The following is a 10601-nucleotide window of genomic DNA, read 5'->3' on the forward strand; positions in this document are numbered from 1 at the left end:
TATGTAATACATTCAACAATGAAGATTTTAAAAATAAATAAAAAGGAAAAAAATTATTTCATAGGAGGAAGTCTTTGTCAATGCATGCTTTTCACCATCCTTACTGACTTCGGAACCTCCCCTATCTCATTTCCTCACTGGAAAAAATAAATGGGGAACAGGAACAAGTCACCCACATTCTCTGAAGCCTGCCACTCTCATTCTTTGTAATGTCTTTGTCAATTGTAGCTTTGAAGACCCTCACTGGAGGGTGTGACACCCTTCATTGGACCACTTGAGCCCATCACTAACGCAGATGTGATTTCGAAGACTCCAAAAGCCAGCACTGGCAGTAAACTCAGACTCCTCGCCCTGAAGCTCCTGAGCAGTCTTCCCAAACTGCCTCCCTGGTCCTATCCCGATGGCACCAGAGGGCAGTGTGAAAGGATGCCCCTCTGCTGACTGCGGGGTTCTCCAGCCACATTTCTTTTATACACACAGTGTGTCGAGGGCCACTTCCAGCCGCTGCCCGGAACCTAAGCAGCATCTGGCCATCAGCTTGACAGGATGCTGAGTGGCCTGTGTGTACCTTTCACTGGGACATGGGAGCCCTTCACTTTTGCCCCTTTGTTAAAGGCACACTGGGAAGACAGACGTGACTTTTTATAGCCTCTCCAAAGGTCAGGCTTTCTCCTGCGGCTGGAAGTGGCCCTCGACACACTGTGTGTATAAAAGAAATGGATTATCAGCCTCACCTTTACGTCAGGGCTGTGCTGAGCACATAATCTACCTCCCTTTTCTTCCACAAAGCCACCTGGGGCTCGATTTGAAGTGTTTTATTTCTGACCCTGCATGAGGGATCCACCAAAACACCCCATCCTGCAGGAGGCCTTGAACAATGCTCACTTCCTTCTTCACCTGGGATAACCAACCTGGACCATCCGGAATGAAGCAGGTGTTTGATTTGCATGAGTGAAAACACAAGACTCAAACTAGGCACAGCCTGCTGTAACCACAGGGAGGGACCAAGAGCCAGGCATCCATATATGTTCAGAGCTATTTTAATAGAACAGTCCTCATCCTCATTCCACTGTGTGGCTTTTGTTCACCTGAAAGGTACGTGTGTGGATTACCGATAATTCACTCAACTTTCATTGGTTCAACTCATACTTACTGAACACCTACTCCGTGCCATACTGTTCTAGGTGCTTGGAATATACTCAGTGAACAAAACAGCATCTCAGCCCTCACTGAGCTGGCACCAAAAGCCTTGTCCATTATAGTGGGGCCATAGAATTTATTGCCCAAACTCAGACACTCTTGAGAAGGAAACTGATTGCCATGGATTATTAAGTCGGACAACAAGCACAGACCAGAACCATCCTGGGCAAACCACAGGGGAGGTGTGCAGCAGCCCAAGGCTTTGCCTGGTAGTGGACACTGCTCAGTAATCAGGTGCTTCTAGAGCAGAAAGAGCAATGTGCTTTGGAGGTAAGCAGTGCTGGGTTTGAGTCTCAGCTCAGAGACTTACTGAGTGTCATCAACTACTCATCCCTTCCGTCTGATGTTCAAGTTTCCTGGTAGTATGGATTACGTGAAGTAACACTTGGAAAGACCTAGCCCACACTTGGCACGTAACGCCGTAGACAGGTTCTGTGACTTTAAGCAAAATGACATACAATGAAACCAGTTTTACTATAGGCTAATTGATATAAACAAGAGTTAAGCTTCTACAGCATCTTATCAATGTTATAATGAAACGATGTTGGACAAAATGATGCCATTCAAGGGCCTGCTGTAGAGGCTTAACAACCATTGGTTTCTCATCCCTCAACTCAATGCCAACACTCCGACCCTCCCCCCACCCCCAACACACACATTTACTAGATTTGGAAGCTACCCTTTAATGTCTAAAGCAATCTACCTGGATTAGCAAAAAACTTACACTGGTTAAATAATTATAGGAAAAGTTTCTACTGGAGCAGCAGAATAAAACCGATGAGAAAATCATAACCATTACTACATTACTGAGTTTACTGTAAGTGCTAAGTAGCTTTTTACATTAACGGTGTTCCTACAATCTCTATGGATCAAGTCATGTTTTACAATCCATTTTAAAGATGAGAATAAGGCCTAGATCAGGGGTCAGCAAATGTTTTCTGTAAGGGCCAGTAAGTAAATATTTTAGGATTTGCAGGCCACAAGCATACTGTTGCAACTATTCAAGTTTTCAGAGGTAGCATGCAGCAGGAAAGCAGCCAAAATATGTAAATGAAGGGTGAGTTTCAATAAAACTTGACTTACAACAGCTGGATTTGGCTCCAGAATCTGTCTGCTGACTCCTGACCTTGAGAGGTAAAGCCTAGCTCAAGCTCCGCAGGCTAGTGAAGTGGTTTAGCTGGGATCTGAGCTACACCTATATACACAGTTCTGCTTCCTGGTTTACCCCTCACTACAGTCAATGTCAGAGATTTTCCATACCACAACAGAGACACCTCCTTTTTCTTAATGGCTACAGAGTAATCCCTGTTGTGGCTGAACTGTAAGCTGCTTAGCTGGTCCCCTCCTGGCAGGTAGTGAAGTCAGTTACAGCAGTTTGCTATTATAAATAATGCTGCAGCAAATACCTGCACACAAGTCGTTTTGCACATGTTGAACTGCAGTGTATTTTCAGAATGGCTGCTGGAGTTCCAGCCTTGATATCCATTATCACAGGCTGCATGCAACAGTTGGGGGAAGGCAAGAAAAACAGCTTCCAGTTGTCTGACCCTTCCCTGAAAATCCCACCTAAGAGCTTCTGTTTATATATCACTGACCCAAACACAGTCCCATGGGCACATCCAGCTGCAGTGGGAGAGAGAAGTCTGAGGGTCTCCCCTGGGATCTCGTGGAAATGGATGAATAAGCACGATGTCCCATGTTACTCCAAGGAGGTGGGAGTGGTCCAAGCTGTCCCTTCTTGCTGTGGCTTTCTTAAGGTTCCCTTCCCTCGGATGGGGATAAAGTACGGAGATAAAGTCAGGAGGCCAGACTCACAGCCTTAGCCGTCACCATGGGTATCTTTGTCTCCCTATCTAAAGATGCCCTCTCCCCCTCCCATCTTTCCTCTACCTTAGTCTGTTTTAACTAATGGCATTTCATAGAAAAACTGCAGATTTTTCTTCAGACAAGATCTCTTCCCCTAATAAACACTTAACATTGTTAGCAGCACCCTTCCTTATCAGCTTAAGAATAGTGAAATGGGAAATATACTTTATGCCTATATACTTTAACCAATACCAGTGACTTTCCATTTCCTAATTTCACATACAGTAACTCTTCAAACAGCTCAAACAGGTTCCTGGCTCCTCCTGAATCCTAATTAAATCAGTACAAATGTTGTGGATCTAAAAGGATGGGGGATGGCGATTCCAATGAAAGCCGTCTCTACCTGCCAAGGAAATGGATTTGAGAGCAGTTTGAGGAGGGAAAATTATAGATCTTAAGATTAATTCGATGTGGATGGTGAGGCTGAAGGGAGTCAGAAGGCTGGATTTTGGCCTCTAGTTTACACAGCTGGGTAGATCTTTTAATCCCCAGTGGTTGGCCCTTTATCTGGCATAGGGCAGATATTAAATAAATTTTGTGAATAAAAAAACAAACATAAAAACCTTCTTTCAATACTAGTCACTTCCCTTGACATGATTTCCTTATTTCTGTCCTATATTTTTATTATTTTCCTATTCAGCCTGAAACTTACCACTAACTCATGTTTCCTTCAGGTCCTGTATTAGTCAGGATTCCCGAGAAAAACAGAACCAATGGGGGCTGGAGGTGGTGTACATATAAGGAATTGGCTCACGTGATTACAGAGGCTGACAAGTCTCAAGATAATCCGTGGGCAAGCTGGAGCCTCAGCAGAGCAGATGGTGGGGGGAGTTCCAAGAGCCAATGTTTCAGTTCAAGCCTGAAGGCAAAGGACCAACGTCCCAGCTCGGCAGTCAGGCAGGAGAAATCGCCTTTATTTTCAGGAAGGTCAGCCTTTTTATTCTAGTCAGACCTTCAACTGATTAGATGAGGCCCACTCACATTGCGGAGGGCAATCTGCTTTCTCAGTCTACCAATTCAAGTGTTAATCTCAACCAAAAACACCCTCACAGAAACACCCAGAATAATGTTTTCAAAATGTGTGGTACCCATAATCCAGTCAAACGGACACAGAAAACTGACCATCACTAGTCAATTTTATGAGTGCACCTGACTGATTAGCCAACAAGTCCTGCTCTTCTTCTGGAGAGGTGTTTTCTATGCAGTCAGGGTCTTGGCAGAAATGAGAAGCACTCAAATGGGAGAACTGAGTGGAGTTTATGGATGAGACTTGTTCAGAAAGGTGAGGGCAGGATGAAGGGAACTTAAACTCAAGGGATGGTGAAGCCTCCAAGGTCCTGAGGCAGTCGGAAGCTTTTATGACTTCCGGGTCTGATGGGGTAGACAGAGGGAATGTGCCAGCCATGTTCAAAGCACTTGACTCACTATCTTTAAAAAAATGCTTTTTTAAATTGACTTTAGAGAAACATTGGTCAGCTGCCTCCTGCACATCCCCTACTGGGGATCAAGCCACAATCCAGGCATGTGCCTTGACCAGGAATGGAACTGGGACTTTTCTGTGCATGGGATGACGCTCAACCAACTGAGCCACACCAGCCAAGGCTACACATATTACCTTTAAAAAAAGTTTTATTGAGACACTAAAGGCCCGGTGCATGAAACTCGTGCACAGGGAAAGGGGATCCCTCAGCCCAGCCTGCACCCTCTCCAATCCGGGACCCCTCGGGGGATGTCCGACTGCCTCTCACAATCCGGGACCGCTGGCTAACTGTTCGCCTGCCTGCCTGCCTGATTGCCCCTAACTGCTCCCCTACCAGCCTGATCGCCCCTAACTGCTCCCCTACCAGCCTGATCGCCCCTAACCGCCTCTCACTTGCCCCGCACCCAGGACCCAGGATTCCCTCTTCCGGCCGGTCACAGGCACCCAGGACCTGGGCTTCCCCTCCTCTGGCCGGCTGCAGGCACCCAGGACCCAGGCCGGCTGCAGCTGCAGGGGACTGTGGCTGGACGGCTTCACCTAGGCACAGCCGCAGGTGCCTGGGACTGCAGGGCGGGCAGCTTGTCCCTCTCCCGGGTAGCAGACTGGATGGTCCCCATTCCTCTCTCACGAGCTCATTTGTGCCTGGCTGGTCCCCATCCCTCTCTCCCCAGTGTTGAGTGTCTGAGCTGTTATGGCATGATGGTGTGAAAACCATTTGCATATTAGCTCTTTATTATATAGGATAACTCACATACCAGACTAGTCACTAATTTAAGGTGTACACTTCAATGGCTTTTAGTATATGCACAGTGTCCTGTAACCATCACCACAGTCAAATTTAGAACATTATCCTGAAAAGAAACCCTGAACTCCTTAGCTATCACCCTCCAACACCCCCATTCCCTCCCAGCCCTAGGTAACCACTAATCTACTTTCTGTCTCTATAGATTTACCTGTTCTGGACATTTCATGTAAGTGGAATCATACAATACGTGGTCCTTTGTGACTGGCTTCTACCACTTAGCATACTTTTTCAGGTTCATCCATGACAACCCAGGTGCACCCATTTTACAAGTGGGTAAATTAAGGCACTGAAAGGTTAGGTAACACCTGATAAGTGGTAGAGCAAAAATTCACACCCAGGTGTTTGAGATCATTATGCTACGCTGCCTCTCTGTCACAATAGAGTCCTCACCCACCATCAAGGGGAGCACTATAGTAATGTCCCCCCTGATCGCATCCTCCCTGACCCAGTTCATCCTGAACCTACTGCCCCATTTATATCCACTCAAGTTCTGTCTCCAACACGACTTCCTGGGCTCAGGGGACATCAAGCCTTTTTACCTTCTCCCTTCTTCTGGTGAGGGAACTCTGGCTTCCTTTGTGGGAACCATCCTTACCCAACTCGAGGCCATGTGGCTCGAGTGGAGTTGTTCCCACTCCACCAGGCAATTCCCCAGGCCACAGTAATTGGTCCAGGGAGAGAAATGTGACCTAATTGGAGAAAAATGAGACTAGGGGTGGGGGAGGGGCATCGTTGTGGGTTCTGGGAAAGCAAAGTTTTCTTTCGCTTCTGTAGAAGCTAGAGCAGTGGTTCTCAACCTTCTGGCCCTTTAAATACAGTTCCTCATGTTGTGACCCAACCATAAAATTATTTTCGTCGCTACTTCATAACTGTAATGTTGCTACTGTTATGAATCGTAATGTAAATATCTGATATGCAGGATGGTCTTAGGCGACCCCTGTGAAAGGGTCGTTCGACCGCCAAAGGGGTCGCGACCCACAGGTTGAGAACCGCTGAGCTAGAGGAAGAGATCCTCTTTATGTGGCTGGAGGAGTATTAAGAGGTGATGGAGGGAAGTGCTGCAGCAAGTCTGCTGCCATATATGAGGCGGGCCACTGGGAGCCATTGTGAGCCCAATTTCAACACTATGAAAAGCAGAAATAGGAGAGAGAAAGAGAAGCCAAGTGTTTGGTTCGAGCTCCTGGGTCAAGCGATACCTGAAGAAAATGACCTCTGAATTTTTCATTCTTCTTATTAGAAGAAATGTGAGATGTTTTGTGACTCTTCTAAATGATATGAGAGAATTTCATGTTCTAAAATTCTTTTCTTATACAGCACTTAGAATATGGTCCCTTGAAGCAGTCAAATAAATAACTGAGATAATTAATCTTTTAATGCCCATGCTGTCTTATTTAAACACATACAAAGAGCATCAGCAAGTGAGTGCAACAGGTGGCATCTCCATGCAATTTTTTATTGTTTCAATAAAGCCACCTGGAAGTAAGGCATGGAAAATACCACACAAAGGTGCCCCTCCCCACCCCCTGTGGAATGGGAGCATTGCTGTCACCATTGTTTCCACCTGATGAAGACAACTTGCTCTGGAACATATTTCCAGCTGTCATGGCACCAAGTGGACTGGAGAAAATTGGAACAGCAAGTCACATCTTAGTGGAAAAGTGGGACAAATCTTGAATCAGCCCTCAGGGAAAAGCATCAATTTGGGGGTAGATTTAAAATAAAGCCCTTGTGGAATTAAACCACTGATTCTTAACCAGGGTGCATATCAAATCCTTGTGTGAGCTTTTAAACTATATCCATCCCTTAGGCCAGCTCTGCAGTACCTGCTTCAGTAGGACTGGGGGAAGCAGGAGCATCAGTCAATTTTTTTAATCTCAAGAGTTTAATTTGATTTGCACGCCTAATTAAGAATTCCAAAATTAAACATTAGGAATCTGTATAACTGGAAATATAACTGAGATTTTTTAAAAAGGAACAAAAAGTATCATGAAGAGAAATTCTCAAAAAACACACACAACAGCTATAAATAAAAAGCATTCTGAGGGAGGAGCTGAGACATAGTGGCGGGTGCAATGTTTGTCAGGCTTCCACTGGGTTTGGAGTGCAGATGGACAAGAGGACTGAAGGGCACCCACAAGTCTGAGCCTTCTTCCCCCCATAATACTCTGACCTAGAAGTTTCTAGGTGAGCTCGTACTGAGATCAGGTGATTGTCATTACTTGTTTCAATTCATTTTGTTCCATTCCACGAGCCCACGTGATTTGTTTTTAGCTTAGATTTGTTTATCAAATGTTGGCTGAGGGCCTAAGCTCCAGGAACTGGCAATAGCCCCTGCCTTTGAGAAGCTCGCTGCCAGGCTGGAGAAATGGTAGGAAAGCGGGTAACAACCATACAATTATAGAATGCAATACCAACGCAGGAAGCTAGAATATGCAGGGATAGGAGAGAGGGTATGGGAGGATTTCACCTAAGAGATAGGGGGTTTGAAAGGGCAAACAGCCTTAATCAATAGAAGGGCAGAGCATGCAGATTGCAGGAAGGTGGGGGTGAGCAAGGTCCAGGGAGCAGTGCCAACTAATGAATACGCATTCAGTGCGGCCCCTTGGACACTACTTGGTGCTTAATGAGGGTTTCTCCACATGTGGTACCCTCCAGACAGAGACTAACCGAGCTCCCCTGTGTTTTCCTCTCTCCCTTTTCTGAAAAGGAAAATGCCTCCTCCCTGAAAAGGACTCTCAAGTTAGTGGCCCAGCACAGAGTAGAATAGCCAGCTGAGCAAGTCCTCCATATCTTGCAGTGTGCAAACGTGACAGTCCACTCTCATCTAATGGCAAAAATCAGGAGGTGGGATTATTGGGGTCAGAATATCACCACATCCATACGTAGCAATTGCTTATCTATGCTCTCCAGGGATTATCCCTATGACATTCTGGAAGTGACAGAGCTGGTAGGGGCCGCTGGACTCGGAAATCAGGGGTAAGGGCGCCCTCTGGTGGCAACAGGCGGGCGCTGGGAAGACCTTCCTTGCCCTTGGCGTGCCCAGCAGCAGATCTTTCTTTAGAACCAGGATCAAAGGGCCCCTCCTGTTCAGTCACAGTCCTGCAGGGCTGCCATTTCAGGAGGCAGGAGTGGAAGGAAGCACGTCCCGAAGGCAAGAGGAGCCTTTTAAACATTTGAAAACATATTCAATAGAAAAGTGCTTTGTGCTCTGGCAGAGCCAAAAAAGGGGTTTTGAAAAAAGGTTTCTTTTGTTCCCCTCCTGTTGGAAAAGGTCATGTTTTCTTCTCCACAAATCACTCAGATCCCGGGGTCTTAAGGAGGACCTTTAGGAGTCTGGGGGTGGGGGTCCAGAGATTTTATCACATTCTCAAGGAGGTATGGGATCTCCAAAAGGATTAAGAACTCCGAGGGGTCCCTCCTCCTGAAATTTCATAGAAGCTATGTTCAAATGTGGTCTCCTTGAAGCATTAGAGGTCCCCAAAGTCTGTTCTTAATAACCACCAGGTCCACCGATAGGGTAAGAGAGGGAACAGGAAGAGGCCGGATAGCTTCCTGGTTAAGTGCAAGCTCTTCAGCACCTAGCAGACTCTGTAAATAGGGGGACCAGGAGAGTGCGTGTCCCATAGGGTGGTCCTGAGAGTTCAGGGATAAAGCAGTTAAAATAGTACATAGTCTGAGCAGGTAAGGAGCTGGCACGGTGCCACAGTGGCTCAGCTGTAAAAGGGAAGAAAAGTACTGCAACCAATTAAAAGAATGAGGTAGATCTATACATATTGACTTGGAAAGATGGCCAAGTGGGTCACTGAATGAAAAAGGCAAATTGCAGATCTAGATGCACAGCATCACTCCATTTGAGGTACAATACAAACCCAAACATCTACATGTACGGATAAAAGGTCATGTTGGGTTTTTTTGGTCTGGAAAGGCACACAATGAATTATCAATAGTGGTTACTTCCAGGGAATAAGTTTGGAAGGGGTGCTTTCTTTTTTAGTTATATGTAGTTTGTATTGTTTGATTTTGAGGCAAGCATTACTTTTGGAAGGGAAAAAAAGAAAAAAAATGTGCTGTCCTATGTGGCAGATTGCTAACAGTTAACTACAAAGTAAGGCAAGTGGTCAGTTTCCTGCTAACAAGCAATCTACATGGAGATTTACCTGTCACTGCACATACGGAGTATTTTACCATGTGCACACATGCATTATTTATTACAAAAAAAGTTTTAATCTTTTAAAACAGGGCAATTTAGCCCTGGTCTGGTAGCTCAGGTTAGAATGTCGTCCCCATACACCAAGGTTGTGGGTTCGATCTCTGGTCAGGGCACATACAAAGAAGCAACCGATGAATGCATAAATAAGTGAAACAACAAATTGATGTTTCTCCCTCCCTTCCTCTCTAAAATCAATAAAAAAAAAACAGAGGCAATTTAACTTTGTATTTAGTCTAAGAAAGATTTACTGAGCGTCAGGCACCGTGCTACGTTCTGAAGATACGGAAAGGACGAAGACAGTCTCTGCCTTCCAGTTCATGGTCTAGTTCAGTGCTTCTCAAACTTTATTGTGCTTCCAAATCACCTGCAAATGTTACATACTGGCTATCTATTGCTTTTTAGCAAATCAGCCCAGAACTCTGCAGCTGAAAACAAACATTTATTATCTAACATGACTGCTGAGTCAGGAATTCAAAACTGACTTAACCGGATGATTCTGGCTCTGGGTCTTTCATGAGGTTGCAGTCAAGATATTGGCTGCAGTCATCTGAAGGCTTGACTGGGGCTGATGGGTTCACTTCCAACATACTGCACAAATATGGCTGTAGGCAGAGGGCCTCTCAGTTCTTGGACATGTGGCCCTCTCCACGGAGTAACTGCCTGAGTGTCCTCATCACATGGCCTCTGGTTTCCCCCAGAGTGAGTGCTCCTGGAGAGAAAAGTAGATGCTGCAGTGTCTTTTATGACCTACCAGCCCTGAAGTCAAACTTCATCATTTCCACTATATTCTGTTTGCTAGAAACAAGTCACTAAGGACAGCCCATCTCAAGGCAAGGGGAATTAGGTTCCGCTGAGCAGAGGAGTATTGAGGAATTTGTGGACATACTTTAAAACCACCACTGGGGGGAGAAACCAAGATGGCGGCATAGGTAAACACCAGAGTTTGCTGCCTCGAACAACCACTTCAAAAATACAACTAAAAGAGGGAACGGACATCACCCAGAACCACAGGAAGGCTGGCTGAGGGGAAATTCTTCAAC

General features: G+C 45.7%; 1 protein-coding gene across 4 annotated transcripts in view; it reads right to left on the reverse strand.

The window, feature by feature from the left end:
- The window catches only part of COQ7 (coenzyme Q7 homolog, ubiquinone (yeast)), an 80529-nt gene that overhangs the window by 60475 nt on the left and 9453 nt on the right, over positions 1–10601 (reverse strand). Inside the window, exon 6 of one of the 4 annotated variants that reach the window (XM_005872001.2) lies at positions 9863–10270. The exons of the other annotated variants lie outside the window; for them this stretch is intronic. The gene's annotated coding sequence lies outside the window, so the exon portion shown is untranslated. Of the gene's footprint in view, positions 1–9862; positions 10271–10601 lie in introns of those variants that run through there. 4 annotated transcript variants of the gene reach the window in all.

This window comes from Myotis brandtii, unplaced genomic scaffold (genome assembly GCF_000412655.1).
Source record: "Myotis brandtii unplaced genomic scaffold, ASM41265v1 scaffold363, whole genome shotgun sequence".
Classification (NCBI taxonomy): domain Eukaryota; kingdom Metazoa; phylum Chordata; class Mammalia; order Chiroptera; family Vespertilionidae; genus Myotis; species Myotis brandtii.